The sequence below is a fragment of the Haematobia irritans genome, chromosome 1 (genome assembly GCF_050003625.1).
Source record: "Haematobia irritans isolate KBUSLIRL chromosome 1, ASM5000362v1, whole genome shotgun sequence".
Classification (NCBI taxonomy): Eukaryota; Metazoa; Arthropoda; class Insecta; order Diptera; family Muscidae; genus Haematobia; species Haematobia irritans.
The window spans coordinates 94963650-94981816 of record NC_134397.1 but is presented as its reverse complement, the minus strand read 5'-3'; the positions used below and the strand labels follow the sequence as shown (position 1 = coordinate 94981816).

At 32.7% G+C, this 18167-nt stretch overlaps 1 protein-coding gene across 13 annotated transcripts in view; it reads left to right on the top strand.

The window, feature by feature from the left end:
* Positions 1–18167, top strand: part of fru (sex determination protein fruitless) — a 1011467-nt gene that overhangs the window by 871483 nt on the left and 121817 nt on the right. Inside the window, exon 1 of one of the 13 annotated variants that reach the window (XM_075291187.1) lies at positions 11920–12356. The exons of 11 other annotated variants lie outside the window; for them this stretch is intronic. The gene's annotated coding sequence lies outside the window, so the exon portion shown is untranslated. Of the gene's footprint in view, positions 1–11919; positions 12357–18167 lie in introns of those variants that run through there. One more of the 13 variants, XM_075291188.1, reaches the window with a different exon arrangement.

The window sequence follows — 18167 nt, the reverse complement described above, 5'->3', positions numbered from 1 at the left end:
TTGCGAAAATTAATGCTTGCCATAAGAGGTATGCATGTCAGGTCAGGGCTCGTTACAATAAACTGCAACAACATAGAAATGATGCAGACAACATAGTAACTTCAAACATTTTATTGGCCACCTAACTCTCCCCGCCTGATCAGACTGATTATTCACAGTGGCCTTTTGTACTAGCGGCGTGATTTTGTTGTTTTTTTTTTAGTTTTAGTCGATGAAAATCATGAAATTAATCTAATCTCGGGTATGAAAAACCAAACTCCTTTTTCAGTAATCGAGTACAAACCTTGACACAAAATCAGTTCGCTGCTGGTGCGCTGAATGTGATGCTAAGATACACACGACCAGTCAAACGCTCAATAAAACCAAACACAGGTGACTAATGAGGGGGTTTCATTTACCAGGGCCCTATAGAATTTGATAATCTGCAAAGTTTTCAATATTGTAAAACAAACAACATGAAATCAACTGATACAATTACTGCTTCAATCAATGAAATGATCAATAACCCAGCAAAAAAATTTGGAAGTTCTTCCAAACGCACAACTTTAAAAGCACTTCCAGAAGATGCACTCCCAATGATGTTCTTTATTTTAACTACCCAGGAAGTTCTTTTAATTCACTTTTTTATAAGTTGGGTTTTTCAAACTTTTAATGGGTAATTTTAACTTTTTTTGGTTCAAATAGGTTAAAACCAGAGTAAGAATTCATAAAATGGTACAAATCATTTAAATTTTGTCGAAAAAAATACTATCTCCAATCTGAAAAATTGTGAATTTTTGAAAATATTTGAGGTCAAACGTTTCCGACATGCGTTAAAATCCATTAAAAATTATAAAAATTATTTATTTGACAAAATATCACACATTTTTTTAGTTTACATCCAAAACATTGATTTCGGATCAAACCTAAAAAAGCGATGAAAATTCAGTGCAACGGCTGTTGAAATGGAGGACTTCCGTCCTATGACAAGCCCATGTAAAATTCATCGCTTCAGCGTCAATTTTGCACCACTTCCGGATCCAAAAAGAACATTTTCATTACTTTTTTGGCGACGCTTTTTTTGCTGGGAATAAATATCCATAGCAAAATAAGTAATAAAATTAAAAATGTAACTGATCCCATGTAGTTGCTTTTAAATTTGATTAATCATAATAAAACAAAAATATTGGTAATATTTGTTTTACATATGAATCGGAAGGGTGTGGTTTACTACTTAGAGGGACTTTGAAACACTCACTAATATCACTAGCATGACTAAGAGGAGAAGAGCCATCGTTGAAATATTTTTTGGTGTTCGACTGAACTGGGCTAGGACACGTAACCCTTTGTCTATTAGCGAGAAAAATTCCTCTCATGGCCATTTTAAGCATTTTTTAACCTTTGCGACATGTTTCTACTGAAATATGGCCAAAACTGCGTTTCTATGTATCCCTTGCTACCAGAATGAGGTCTTCCAGATATTTCAAAGCTCAATCCAATTCAATACCCTGACATATGGTATAAAAAATATTTAGAAATTTTTAAGGTTTTTTTGTGGAAAATATTGCGTTTTTAAGGAATCATTTCTGGCATCGCTTGTCCTGACTAACCTTAAAATCAGTATCTAGCCCTTCTACATAACTTCCATTTTCTATTAGAAGTATGCAATAAGCAAACTTAATTCTTAACCTCTCACAGCTAGTGCTTATTTGGTATCAAAAGTTTTTCCTAAAGGCCGGTATGCACCTCTAGCGAAATTTTCGGTAGCAAAAATTTATTTAAGTCTACAACAAAAAAACAGGGCTGTGTACACAAATTTTAAACCAGCTAATCGTTTTTAAAAATTGTTAATATATGTTCCAAATATTCCTCAAATAAATTGTTTATTATTTACAGACCTTTTAAAACTTTTACGCACACAATGATTGTAATAAATTAAATGTTTGCTGCCAAAATATGCTTTTAACAACCCTGTTATTTTCATTAGAGGTGCGTACCAGCTTGCGAAATTGAACGCTACCGAAAATTTCGTTAGCATAAATAGCAATGCATTTCTTATGGGAATGAAATTTTTCGGTAGAGGTGCATACCGGCCTTAAGCATTCAGAAGACTGCAAGACCCGAATTTTCTCAACCTCATAAAAATTTCAAAATATTAACAACGAAAGTCACACACACAGTAGAACATTTTCAGTTGAATGTCCATATGCAAAGAAATTTATTGACAGTTTATCGAAGGAATTTCTATTGTAAAAATTAGGGTGTCCAAAACCGACACCGGTTAACCGATTAATCGGATTCAGTTACACAAGCCGAAACCGGATAATAAAAAAATGGGCATTTTCAGTTAACTGCGAAAACCGGGTTTTGAACATCAGTTAACCGGTTTTCAATATGTCAACGAAATTTCTTCCTATTTTTCATATATTTCTTCCAAAAGTGGAACTTTTTGCAGAGATATACTGAAGGTGTGAAGCAAATGACTACCCTACGGGAAATTAGTGCAAATTGTCACTAATGGGCCCATTACAGGACTGGTACTAGTGCTCCAGTTTATCAACATTTTTAATTGTCATATAATTTATTGATTTTTATACTCACTTGATATTAAAATCTTTTTGAATCCACACTTTTACTACAATATAACTATCAGAATTTTTATTGTTCAACATATTCCTTTCTGGTGCGATACGGATGGAAACAGGGTCCTAAAAGTTTGTCCCAGACTGTAGTTCTACTAACTTGTTCCAGGGCGTGTCCTTTGGGATGAGTCCAAGTCGTGTCCTAAAGTGTAAATTTTCCCAGCCAATAACAAACCCATGTTAAAATGGCTGGTCCATTTCATACGCTTGGACCAGAACTGTGACTGGTCCATACAAACCAGGGAATACCCCTGTACCGGTCCTGGGGTTGATCCATTTAGTCAAACGACATTCCATTTATTTGTAAAGTCCTTTCTTGAAGCACAAATAAATCCGAATTTATTAAAAGCGTTACGACATTGTCTCAAAACTTGTTTTATTTGCTTGTAAAGACAAAGTTGTTTGTCTAAAATGTCGGTCCTCAGAAAAGAAAAAGCGCAAAAAGAGCCCTTAACGGCATTCCATTTTCCTGTCAATGTTCTATAAATTGTTCATTTTATTACAACGAATTTTTATTTATTTATTTTTGTTTTAATGAGTAATTAAAACTCATTTTCACTAGTTTTCATAATTTCGGTTTTAACCGGTTTTGAGACAAATAAAAAACCGAAAAACGGTTTTCAAAAATTGGGATTTTCGGATAAACCGAAAACCGTCTTTTCAAACCAACCGGTTATATGGACACCCTAGTAAAAATACACGCACAGAAAAACATGGTTGGGCATGTTTACCGCATCCATTTAATGCTTATCTAGACCATGTGACTATCGCGAAAACTATGTATTTTGTGTTTGCGAAAAGAATTTTCTAGCCGCGGAAAATATATGCTACCAATAAGCATTTAAATGATTTTCAAATACCACAAACATCTATAATTTAAATGATGGAATTTGAAACCATTACGGAAGAATCATGTATTTTTTCTCACCATTCAATTTTTTTACGATTTTTTGCAGGGAAAAGTTTGTTTATCGCTACCCTGACATTTTGTTTTTTTCTCGTATGCCCTCCAATAAGGCCTGTTCTAGCTGTATCTCACTCCACCATATCGACCCTAAACAAACCTTACAAAAACAAAAAATACCAACAACATAACAATAAAAATCCCCAACATAAACGGCAGCTTGTAATACAAAAACAAAAAGCAAATCCGTAAAAAGATCATAACCAGCAATATCATATCATTTTTGTCCGACTTTAGTTGAATGGACGGCAAAACAAAAAAGGCAAAAACAACGCGGCTATGCTCAGATTGTTTGATTTTTGCACAAACAAAACAATCGTGAGAACCCTCCAATGTTTGGCAGCTCTCACCTTTTGGATAAGGAGAAAAGACTATGGTGGTTTAATGGGGTGGGAAGGAGGAGGTTGCCACATTTACACAAAAAGTCGAATGACTTTTTGTGAACATTTGCGCTAGGTGCACTCTTCTGAATAAGGTGTGTTTTTGTGTGTAACTCTGAATGTAATTCAGACTTTAGACGAGAATGGCCATATGGCCCAAAGTAAGGAAAACTCGAGTCTTTTTCTTTGTGGCCATGCTTTGCTACAGAATTTAGAGAGATAGAAGCGTTGGTCTCAATAGTCGACCATCGACATTTGGGCTGACTGGCTGGGCTGGCAGACAGACAAACAGACCGGCATAATTAAGGTGTCCGCCATTGGTTTGTGTTGTGTGGAACTTCCCTTTTTGAAGCCGCAATCTATTGGTCGCCTGGGTTGTCTTTTACGAATGCTGTTGTAGGGAACGGTACTTGGCTTTGACTTTTACGTCTCTACAGGTCTCTGTGACTGCATAGATGAATGCAATAGCGGTGTCTCTATTTCCAAACTATGATGGTTGTTGATTGTTAGCTGTTAAGTTGCTGTAATGTTAACTGGCTTTTCGCCTAGATGACTGACTGACTAAAAGGCTGTACGGCCGAGCCGCTGACGAATTGGAATGACTAAATACATAAATAAGTGTGGTGTTCTTTATTGTCAATGTCATTTTTGGCGTTGTTGCAGCGAGAGTACTTTGACACTTCACTTAAATGCCAAACAGGTCGACAATAACAGCAGCCACTCGACCACTGCCACAATCAGAGCATCCATCCAAAAGCTTTACCAAGTCATGGGCAAAAGAATTGAGATTTGGTGTGCCGTTTGAGTTTTTCATTTGAACGATGTTTATTTACAAATTTCTGGTCAACCGACAGGTAGAATGTTCAGTCAATGATTTTGGCCATACAGATGAAAATCAGGTTGAGGAGTGGGGGGAGGCTGCTCTTTTTGGAGACATGTAACATTGTGAACATTTCTAATTGGGCACCAATTCAACTTAAAAAGAGAAGTTAGAACGATTCGTATTAAATTCGACCAAATGGCTAAATGATTTGTATTTGATTTCAGTTAACCAAGTCATCTGTATTGACCCCTGTGGCCTTTATATTTTCATTGAAAGGTGTCTCTGGGATCTGTAGTTAACTTTTGGGACATTTGTCTTTACTGCATTGACTTGCCAAGAGTTTGCCATGGAAATACCAATGATTCCACTATAGACATTACAATGTCAAATAGGAACAAGTATGTACGGTCGAAAGTTCGGCCAGACCGAATTACACCATGAATTGCGTACAATGTTCTACTAAAAACTGTTATCCACAATCGAATTACTCGGGGTTCAAATTTCTACGTGATCAGATAAAATTTGTTCCTCCATGTGAAGCTTCAGAAGTCAAATCACGGGGGATCGGTTTATATGTGAGCGTTATACAATTATGGCTGATGAATTTTGAACGGTGTTTAAAGGTCATATATTAAAATCACATACCAAATTTGCTCTACCAATAGGCTCCGGAAGTCAAATTCATCGAACACCAAATTTCAACCAGATTAGATGGAAATTGCTCATAACACCTCGTATTCTAAGGCTTAAAATTTTCTCATTTTTTTCCGAATTCTTTATTTTCAATAACAGCTATGCATCGTCTGGACATGGATTTTATCGATTGTTGAATTGCATCCTGTAATATATTATACCATGCACACTGCAGCCCAATGAAAAAAATTGTCATTATTACATTACATTATTTAGATTAATATTTGTATCCATAATTGGCCAAAGGATTTCGATTAGCTTAACCCTGGACAGTCATCCTTATTTTTTGTACATTAACGTCAGCCTTCGTCATTTTGACTACGGCTCATTTCAAGACGCTATAATTTTCATCGTGAGCGAAAAAGTGAACCAAACTTGAGTTTATTTTCTTATTCAATTTGGTTTTAAGTAGTATAAAACAAAAATTCATAAAACGGTCGAATTAGTATAACTTAAATTTACCATTTCCCAATTGACTAAAATGCATTTTAAATCGAAAATGAAATTACGTGTCGTCATTTTGACGAATGATGACTGTCTAGGGTTATGATCGGGTGATTGGGGAGGTCACTACGTAACAATAATATTGTAATACCAAACAACGTTTTTACAAGCTTTAATGTGTGGTTTGGGTCGATATCCTATTGAAACGTCTAACAAACGTCTGGCAAACCTTAGACCAATTTTTTAGATCTTCATATTCGTAAATATTTTGACCACTAATTTATTTTTACCCGCTTCTTTTTTGCAGGTAAGAAATTGTTTTATAACGTCCAAAATTATATGTGTGAGTATTATCGTATATTTAAAACATATTTCTATTGTGAAATACTATCAATACCTACAAAAAAAAATTGTGAGTACACACTTAAGTTACAAAAACATAATAAACGATAACGCTTGAGGAGATGTACACTGTGAAAAATAAGTGCAATGATTTCGGCAGCCGCCTCTGGTTATTTGTTAGTACTGCTGGAAAAATACCAATTGACTTTTCGTCATCTTGCAATTCGTCCTCAACCTCAACTATAGAAACATAAGATGAATATTCCAAATTTTTTCTCAAGTCAACATTTCGACGATTTAGGGTTATAAATGCATTCTAGGATGAGATCAACGCCAATTATAATCATGACGACATCTAAATTCTTATGACTGCAAAATAAGTGGATTACTGCTGCTCGCACTATGCCCCTTCCGATGGTGAACATAGAGCAAACGATAAAAAACGGCGTCTTGTGTTAATTGAAGTAATTTACAAAATTCATTCAACAGTTATCGCTTTCGCACTACTAATTGTTTGTAATAAATTCACTCTTGTTGGGGATTTGTGTGGCACTCAATGACTTGGAATTCCCATCGAGAGTTCTGTGAAAACAAATGAAAGTTGTTTGCGTCTGTTCTCTCCCTATAACAGCGGAGAACAATCGTTTGTGGCGATGACAAAACCAATGAAATTTTTGATCTTCCTCAACACAAGAGTTATGCATACTGTAACTCTCTCTCTCTCTCACAACGGCTCCTCTTCCTTCCGATCCCCTTTCACTTTTCCTGAGCACATATTTCCAAAAACTCTTTTGTATGAAGCGTGTGCCTTCTAATAGCCAAAAAGGGAGAAAAGCTCTTTTTGCAATTATTTGTTGTTGTTTTTGCTTTGTTTTGTTAATGCACAAACACTTTTACATGTGAATTTACGAGTGAGGCACCACTCAGTCATTATACTACATTGTTGAATATCATCATTATAGTCGTAGTGGTAGTTAGTACATAGACATTTGTTGTCGTATAGTCGGCGGCGTCGTCGCTGTCTCAGCAACAAGACGGGCGTCGTTGCTGCGCTGTGTACTCGTCGCCATAGAGATTCGCGCAAAGTTGCAAACTGAATGATGTAGTAACTTTTCAATTACGTCGTTGATGTGTGGCAAAAATGAATGAGTGTATATGCCACTGATCGTGTCCTAATTTTTTATTCACGTTGCGGAGGGTTTATTTGTACTCATTGATGCCAAGGAAGGGTGCGCAGAGACATAATAAAATATTACAATTTGCTAATAAAGGCGTAGTTTACCCGTTCTTCTTACTGAGAACGAGTGTCTAATTCAGAATGTGCGTTTCATTCTATTTTACAAAGGTTCGGATAATCCACATAAAAATTCAACTTCAGATGTGTGTTTGTCTGTATACACACTTTCGTAAGCTCTTTAAGTTTATCTTTCTATCCTCGATTTCGACCAGCTCTTTTCAGGGCTTGAAAATATCCATGTTCTTTTGCCTTTTTAATCCCATACTCGAATATGACTCAAAACAGTGTTGTCGTTGTATACGTTCATAATATTTTGGTTTCCAATTTGCATTTGTTCAATACAAGTTGTGGGCAAGTGTGTATATTTTGGTTATGGTAACATGTATAGTGAATCCTGTCAGTAGTGGCAGGAAATTTTCGTGGGATAAATTACGAATTCGCAAAACAAAAGAACCTGAAATTAAATATCTGTGTTCTTATGGATAAACAACAATTTCTGAGAAAGGAAATGAATAATTCACGAGATATTGACACAAAAATTAACACATCCTTACTGGACACCTTCCTATTTTAGACAAAATGTAGGCGACTATTGGTTCCTCTTCTGAAAGGTTTCAATATTTAGAGTTCTCCAAGAGTATCTAACTTTGTACTTGCGTCAAATGCACCAATCTTATTCAAAATCACCTCCTGAGTCGAATCGCACCCAAATGGTTGGTCCTTGATCTACAGTGAAAAAAAGCATGCCCGGTTCCAAGGATTTTGTCCTTACTTTAACAATTTTGGTATTGATTCCGAGCCAAAGAAGCGGATAATTGAAGTAAGGATAATTTTAAGACACAATTCTCTTTTAAATTTGGGTTTTGTGTACTTGAAACTAGGAAGCAAATTGTAATTTTTCGCTTTTTTCTACATATGCTATCAAAGTCCTTTAAAAACAAGTTAACGACAACTTTATTTTCCAAATTCAGACACGACTTCCAGTAGAAATTATGCTGTGTTTCAAGTAAACAACGTCTTTAAAATAAAGTGTTGAAAAACATGTCCTATATTTGAACGATTTTTTGCTTTGTAGTCAAGATGCAAAAAGACAACAAATTTTAAGACCATTTCATTAATTTTAAAGAATTTTTTTAATTATTAAAGTCAAGTTGACCTTAGCCCAACAAATCTTTCTTTCATGTTATGATACCCATTTTTAATTCAAATTACTTAATTATAAGGACAACACGACTTCATTGAAAAGTTTATCGACTTTTGGACAAAGAAAAAAACTTCATATTAGAGAAATGCGTCTTCTATGCTAATCAAAATTTGCATTCGTATTTTAAGGACATGATATCTTTGGCCTCACGACAATATGTTTTTCAGTGTAGTGAGATTTATTTCCAATTAGAAATGATGGTGAGATTTGTATGACAAAAATAGAATAGGTCAGCAATCAATGATAAGAGAGAAGTGTACCACAATGCACTGGTAGAAAAAGTTTCGTTAATACGATGAATTTCTACGTTGTTTTAACGAAATTCTTCATTAAAAGTCAGCCAACGTAGGATTTCGTTATAACAACGTAATTTTACGTTATATTTACGAAACCCTTTATGGAATACATTTCGTAACATTAAAGAATAATTACGTTGCTATTACGTAGCCTTTTCGTTGTATTAACGAATATTCGTTGTATGAATGAAATTTATTCATTGTATGGACGCAGCTTATACGTTGTATGAATGGAAATCATTCATTGTATGAACCCAGTTTATTTCATTGTATGAATGAAAGGCGAACGTTGTATAAATGAACGCAAACGTTATATTAATGAAACCCAACCAATTATTGCATTTGAGTGTAGTCATTGGTAGTGTGTTATTTTTTGTTAAGATCTTTGAAATATGATTTATATACAGTAGGAAATAATATTTATTGCTAAATTAAGTAATTTAATAATCATATATTGTGACTTTCACTTAAGAAAAAATCCTCTATTTCTAAGACCAAAAAATGATAATCGTATCTGTAATGAGCCTGTGCACTCTTCAGCGAAAAGAACGTAAATGTTAAGGTTTGCCCATCAGACAAGTTTTCAGTTGCATTTTTTACCGTTTGTTTTTCAAGACGCACACGCAAATATGTGCTTATTGACATGCTTTCATGTGTATGTACAAATTACATAGACGCTACAGACTTATTAGAGAGTATGGAGAGACGTTGTAGAGAGAGAGACTAGGGAGAGACAGATATACTCAAACTCCCATTCGTATTATATATAATGAACGTATAATGAATATATTTCATTAATATGATGAAATATAACAATTTAAAATTTATTTTTTAACGATCCATATCATTATATTAACGATAGCTTTCGTTTTATAAATGAAATTTTCAATTCCAGTTTCGGAGTATATAAAACGACTGTTTTAAAGGCTAAAAGTTTCCAAAAGTTACTCTCTATGTGCAAATGGTTGTAATAATTTCATCTTGGAAAAATTTTTTTTCTAATTCTTGAAAAAATTACAAAGTTAATATTCGTAATATTAACGAAACGTGTTTCATTAACGAAAAACCAAAACACAAAATTGTCTTTTAACGATTGATTTCGTTGTATAAACAATCACTTTCGTTCTTATTACGAAAAATTTCGTAATATTAACGAAAAATAATCAACGAAGCCCGTTCGTTAATAGTACGAAACATTTTTCTACCAGTGTGGACTGAAGAGTAAATCACAATGGACTGAATAGTCTAAGTCAACCTGAAATATCAAGCTGCCAATATATCCTAACATAACGGGTTTCAACTACTCCTAACATAAACTAACCTTAGTCCATTGAGATGTATATCCCAAGAATATAGAAATTGCGTCATTTTGTATGTTGCTATAGACAGTTGGGAAAGCAATGCAATACAGTATATTCGACCGATATTTTGGTTAGTATAACTAATTAAAGAGTTGTCGCCAAGTCAGTGAGTGTCGCTAAAAATTGATGTCGAAAACAAAAGTGAAAAGGCATTTACAGATTTGCAATTTCGCAAAAAAAAAGTGTTTTGACGTATTGCATGTAGGGTTTACAAGCGAAATCGAAACAAATGAAATGTCATTCTTAGAGACATTACACAGTGAAAACTAACAAACTGTTGTCGTGAGACATTTGCCACATTAAAATCAACCTCTTATAAGTGGATACCCTCCAAATATTGGAACAAAATGAAGCCTCTGTGGGCGAATTGTTCTCAATTACAAGAGTCCCTAACTAAGCAATGAAATAAAAATGTTATATATAAGTATATATTGTGTATATGATTATTAATGATAATAAAGTTAATTAATAATTAATTGTTGTAAAACTAAGATCTATCCTGAGAAAATTACCATTCGACGTAGTTCCCTAACCGACCAGGATGGTCAAACAGTGATAATAGCTGTAACCAACATCATTCAGTTAGGGCAACAAAGTTGTTATCTGAGCGTTGAGGAAGATGGAATCATAAATCTCAACTCTTCTTGGAATGAATATTTGCTGTAATAAATCGGGTATAAAACACACAATCGATATCAATATTTAAACAAAGATTAAAGCGTCATCTAATTGACAATATTGAAATGCTTATAATATGATGATGGGAATAAGCAGAATTTGAATTTATGCTAAATATAATAGAACAAGATTTAAAATTATTATTATTAGTATTATTATTTATTTTCTTTTTTTTTTCTTTTAATGAAATATGTTGTAATTGAATTTTGACTTCATTAACAGTTTAAATGTTGCCAGATTGCCTCAATAATGCCATTATGGCGCTGAGGCTACAAATATTTTTATAAATGTATATATATAATTAATTTGTAAAAATGAATTAATAATATTATAATAAAATGTTATACAAACACAAAAAAAAAAAAAAAAAAAAAAAAAAAAAAAAACAATACATTAAGGTGCTAAAAAAAAACAGTCGATTTTATTAGATATTCTATAGTAAGCAATTATATTTAATGTAATGGCAACCCTAAATGCTACATTTCGCACTGCATATCTGGCTATCGCTGTTCTCTTTCACTCTCTCGCACTTTGTATGCCTACTTTGTGGTATGGTGTGCTCTCTCAAATATTTTTTTGCGATTTTTATTTTTTGCACAACATATATTTTGTAGATCTTTTTTTACTGTTCTGCATTGTTATTGCTGTTGTTGCCTCGTATATGTTGTTTATTAAATAATTTGCCATTGTTGTTGCCGCTGCTAGTGTTGGCGCGACAGCAGCTGCTGTTGATGGCAATAATAATAACGACGATGATGATGATGATGACGATGATGCCGTTGTCGTTAGTAAAGCATTTGTTGTTGGTGTAGCTGGCCTGTTTGGTTAGGTTGTGTTGTTGCTATTTTTTAGTTAGTCGTCGTAATCAAGAACTTTATTTGGCCGCCTGAAGATTGCGTTCAGTTCTTTTCTAATCGGCATGCGGTGTAATTCTATTGAGTAATCGTCGTTTGTTAGTATAGTACGTAGTGCAGATTGTGCGCGCTGTTTCGATCACTCACTTTTTTGTCACAAAACAACAAAAGCAACAATTTCCCCCAAAACAAATCAAGAAGAGGCATACAAATTTGCACATTCATTTCATCACTGAGATTACTGAGCCTATACAAAACTTGAGTTCATTTCCATGAATTACTGTCAACGTAACTACCCTACTACCACTATCACCACATACTCGTAGACAGTAGCAGAGAATGGAACGATGCCTTTCGGCCGTAGCCTCCCAGTGTGCACAGTGCCTTAAGAATGAGGATTTTCAAAGTGAATAATGTGATTCCAATCTCAAGCGAATTGAAAGGAATATAAAGATTAATGTAATAATGGATAAGAAACATTAAATAAATCACAGTGTGTGTATATATCGGCGAGTGTGTGTGTCGCAAATATCTTTCATAATTAATTGTTCGCATAAGGAATTCACATAATTGTGCAAGTTTAATTGTTTATAAATATTAACAGCAATTCGAATGATCATTCAAATTAAAAAAAAAAAAAGTATTTATTTAAGAAAAACCCAACTATGTATCACCGTGTAACATTTGTAGAAGGCATATCATAAGATTCGCCGCAAAAAAGAAAACAAAAACAATCGATATGATTTTTTTTATCATGATTATTTTTAAATTGGCCACTGTTTTGATCTAATTTAAATGTTGATATTAGGTTTGTTCGATGATTGCCGAAGTTTAATACATACTTTGTGGTGATGATTATATTATTTGGAATTTCAAGCAATAAAATTTAGTGAACCAAATAAACATTTCAGTGTTTCTCATACCAATTGTTGGAACTGTAATTTATGTTCATAAATAAAAATTAACATTTAATTAGATACAATGATTTTCACCTTAATTTAAGGATACTGGTGTTGGTTCCGAAGTAAACAGTTAAAGTGCTATATATCATTGAATCTACACTGATAAAACTGTGAACCCACAGGAAGAAAATTTTTGGTTAATTTTACAAAATTTAGATTATGTTGGAAATTCAAACTAAACAGCATTACAAACGCTGACATGTCACAAAAATAAGTAAATATGTTTCGAAAAATTCAAGAAAATTTACTAGACATTGTTAATTTTTTTAACTTCTAAAAGAAACTTTTGTAGCTTGAAGGACAAAATTGGAGCTCAAAATGGCAAGAATGTCTTTAAGTGCCATACGGAGTTCAAGATGGGCGCATTTATAAAATTTATAAATTTAAAGAAATAATGAACTATTTTGAAAGAAGTATGTACGAAGTAAAACTTTATGCTTCATTTGTGTATAATTTTTTCCCGTTTTTAGTTCATTTAACTAACGTACACAAAAATTATTAAAGGCAAGGAAACTTTCTCCAAACATAATAATTCCATGAACTAAAATAAAGTTAAATTGACTTTAGTGAAATAGAGGGTTCTCGTTATTTTTGATAAGTGCAGATCTCATTTATCGAATTTTACATCTTTATAAAATATGTGTTTTGAAAAAAATTCAAGCTCAAATTATTAAGATGTAAACAATGTTTTCTTAATTTAAATAAAGCATTAATTGGTCGATTCTCCAAAATAAATGCCATAACGTCATTTTACAGGCCTGTTTCCATAATCGTAATCGCAAAAAAATTGCGATTTCTCCAATTAGACTTGTCCCGGTCATCGCAAATCGCAAAAATTTACCGATTTCAAATCGATGAGACTTGCCTTTGCAAATTCAAAATAAATTAATCAATTTTTCAAAGATATTGTGAAGCTTGTATAAAACATGCTTAACAATAAATTGCTATATGTCTTGGCAGTAAATTAAAAATATAAAATGTCGGAATAATGTACTTGTAAAGTAATAATCGCGTATATTTTGAGCGACCCATTTTGACACAATCTACTGCAGGGAAGTTTTGCGATTCGCATACCGTATTCCAAATATTACGATTTTATTTAGAATGGATCTCAATGCAACACTGAGTAGAGTGGCGCCATAATTATTTTGTAATTTTGCTAATTTTCGCTAATTTTGCGGCGTCGATGTATTTCGAAATAGGCAATTGCATTCAAAAAAGCCATTCCTTGTAATTTACAGATTCATTTATTGTTTTCTCTTTCAAAAAAATTGCTGGACTAAAATGTTTTTTATCCAACAGCTGATTTTAATAGCTATGACACATTTTGGAATTGAAATTTTGCTATTTTCAATTCCATTCACTTTCGCGCGATTTTCGGAACAAGCAATTATAAATCGCACTATTTCATTTTCGATATAAATCGCAAAATTTTGTGAAATTGGGAACAGGCCTGTTAAAGTCTTTTTATTTAAACTAGAAAAACTTACTTGGATTCAATAGTTATGGATTCAATATTATTTCCATTAAGAATTTTGGTATTCAAATCCGAGCCAAAGGTGCGGTTGAAAACGTTTTTTGAGACTTATCTAGATTTAAATCTAGGACCAATAAAATTAAAATTAGATTATCGAATTTTCATATAAATGTTCTTTTACAAATACAAATCAAAAAAGATACTTCAAAGTAAAAGATTTTCGTAGTTTCAAAAACAAAAATTTATATGTTCAATCCGAACTGCGGCTTTCATTGCAAAGCTTTAAAACTTTCAGAAATGGCACCAGCATTACTGATAGGTGATATTGCACCGCCGGTGATAAACCACGCTGGTTCTTATCCTCCATATACAGCAGATGACAGAAAACATTTTTTTCCTATAAGCGTTTTTTATATGGAATTATTGTTTATAAGAATAAGTTTCTTTTCAGCATACATACGGATTATATGTTTTACAAAAATTCGATTTTGGAACGAAAATTTAAAATATTTTGTTTTATATTTATATTAAAAAATAGAGTTTATTTAATTTTATTAAAAAAATCACTTCCTTCTGTCATTTTTCTGATGTTCATGCTATTAGTTCAGCAATAGATTAATACAATTTTTTTAATGTTGCAGATTTTATCATCATTAGACTATATACTGTTTCAAAAACTGTTTACAGTATGTTTTCTGCTTGACTTACTTGTAGAGTCTGATATCAGAACTTCCTCTTCCTACGATTCGTGGTCTTCTATTCAACTTATTACCAAAAATTAATAGAAAAGCGTTGTAATGTAGTCGTTGACAAATAACAATAATCAAGCGCGAATTGTAAAATTGTTATTTTACCTGCTTTTTTCTTATAAACGTTTTTCTTGTACAAAATATTTGTCAAACCAAAACACATCATGGTGTTTCGATGTTTTCTTATATGAGATGTGCTTATATCCGTTACCTACTATAAGTCTTAACCTACACTGAAAAAAATATTGTCGTCAGGTCAAAGATTTCATGTCTTTAAAATACGAATACAAATTTTGCTTAGCATAGAAGACGCATTTCTCTAAAATAAAGTTATTTTCCTTGTCCAAAAGTCGATAAACTTTTCAATGAAGTCGTATTGTCCTTATAATTAAGTGATTTGACTTAAAAATGGGTATCTTAACATGAAAGAAAAAATTTATAGGTTAATGTCAACTTGACTTTAATAATTCATAAAAATTCTTTAAATTTAATGAAATTGTCTTTAAATTTGTTGTCTTTTTGCATCTTGACTACAAAGCAAAAAATCGTTCAAATATAGGACATGTTTTTCAAAACTTTATTTTAAAGAAGTTTTTTACTTCAAACATTGCATAATTTCTTCTGGAAGTCGAGTCCTAATTTGGAAAATAAAGTTCCGTTAACTCGTTTATAAAGGACTTTGATAGCATATGAAGAAAAAAAGCTGAGAAAGCGAAAAATTAAAATTTGCTTCCTAGAAGCAAGTACACAAAACCTAAATTTAAAAGAGAATTGTGTCTTAAAAGTATCCTTACTTGTATTCTCCGCTTCTTTGGCTCGGAATCAATACCAAATTTTTTAAAGTAAAGACAAAATCTTTGGAACCGAGTATGCTTTTTTTTCAGTGTATATTTTATCTTTAATCTCACACTGAAAAAAATATTTACGTGCGCAATTTACACACTATTAAGGACAAATTTCTTTAAAATAATGATATTTTAATTAAACGAAAGTTTATAATTTTTCCTCCACCAATTTTTTTCATTAAATTCGTTAAAGTTGCATGTCTTTAAACAAAGGCAAATTTTCCTTAAAGTAAAGAAATACATTTTTGATTTAAAGAAATCGTCGTTAAATTAACTGAAATATTGAATCTTTACATTTAAGATAAAAACGCTTCAAATATAGGCTAAGACTTATTTTGAGGATTTCGCATCTTTTTTTTTAATTAAGAAACTATTTTGTACTTCGAAGTATACGTTATAATTTGGATTTTTAAACGGACATTTGTTTGTACGTGAATAGCTTTGTTAATATACCGGAAAAATAGAATGAAAATTCGATATATGAGATCTGTATCCTTATTTTAATTTTATAGATCCTAGATTTAAAGCCAGATAGGTCGCAAAAAAATGTCCTTATTTTAAAGAAACCGATGCGGTGGCTCGGAATCAATACCAAAATCCTTAAAGGAAGGTCAAATTCTTTGGATTTAAGTAATTTTTTTTGAGTGTAGTTAATATAAGTATTATTGCTTTCAACAAATTTACCTCGCTTCGATTACATATGACTTTAACAGATCCGTGTCCTAAATTTAATGAAAAGCAAAAACGATTATGTTTTTTTTTGTTAAGAACATTGTCCTTAACATTGTGTGCTTATGGTACACAAATAGTGTCCAAAAAGGTACAATAGTGTAAACTTTATCAACACTACTGCATTAACCCTTAAATCCAAGAGTACTAAATTTCCATTTTAAAATTCTATAAATCGTAGTTAATAAATTATTTCAGTAATTTTTGCATCATATAGTTATATATTTCACACCTTTAGTCTTCGCAATATATACACCCTCAAACATATTATGTTTCACCTTAGGGCATACACTGGTAGAAAAAAAAATTAATGAAATCTTCTTTGTGTGGATATATTTTTAAGGCGCCAATTGGTTATTTCCATTATTTTACTTGCAGCATACTCTCTCGGTCTCTCTTTCTAAATACATATATGTTTATAGGCTATTTCTAAATTAGTATATGTTTGCATCTAAGCATATTATATTTACAAACTTTTTATGTCCCAAACATAATATGTTCTAACATATGTGTCCCAAAAATGCTATGCTAGTTTATGAACATGATGTGCTTGCACTTAAAAATATTGTGTTAAAAAATGGAGTTCCAAACATATAATTTTTACACCCAAACATATGAAAAACAGTCTTTTTCGTCCGGGTAGAAGTCTTCATTGTGTGTGTTCACTTTTTCAGTGTTAGAAATCCCTTCTAAGAGATATTATGTAAAACATTTATTACGTATTTTGCTGATCTTGTTGTCATATCTATTCCTCCTTTTATTTTTTTAATTTTGGCAAATATTGCTTTTGTGCCCCACAGAAAAATATTAATAGTTTGACAAAAATTCATAATTTTTACTTACAAAAGCAAGTACATACACACAACCATTGCACTCAAACTGAAAAAGACCCAACTAGAACTATTTACAACAACAAAATAGCCAAAATGTATACATTGAACAGAAGAACATGGAAGTGCTGGTTTAGTTTGTGGGGTTACGGGATAGTGCTGGGGAGAGGGTGGTGTTGGGTATGCAACCTTTATCAATAGAAACAACATCACATCACCACCAGCAACAAACGAAACGAAAAGAGGCAACGGCGACAAATTAAATTTGCACAAGTGTGTAAAGTGAAGAGCCCTAAACATGTGCACATACACACACACACACGCTCAAAATTGCATTTGTATAGGTATATGTGTCTGTTTGTATCAATTCATTTCGACCTACAGACCGACTCAGATTCAGATCTACCAAAGTGATGAGGGTATAGTCGAGTTTATTTTTCGAAGGAAAGTAGTAGGTAGATAGGTTGGTTCATCTGTCCCCCCGTGCTGCTCCTTCAATCATATACACATCTTGTTTATGCGATCGAACGCCACATGTAAAACGACGCGTCGAATTTAACTACCTGCTCCCCCGCCACAATACAATAAGAAAAATATCAACCCCGAAGCCCTGTCACTCGTTTACTGACTAGTCGACCGGTACGACAGACAGCCAGCCAATGCGACGAAATGGCACAA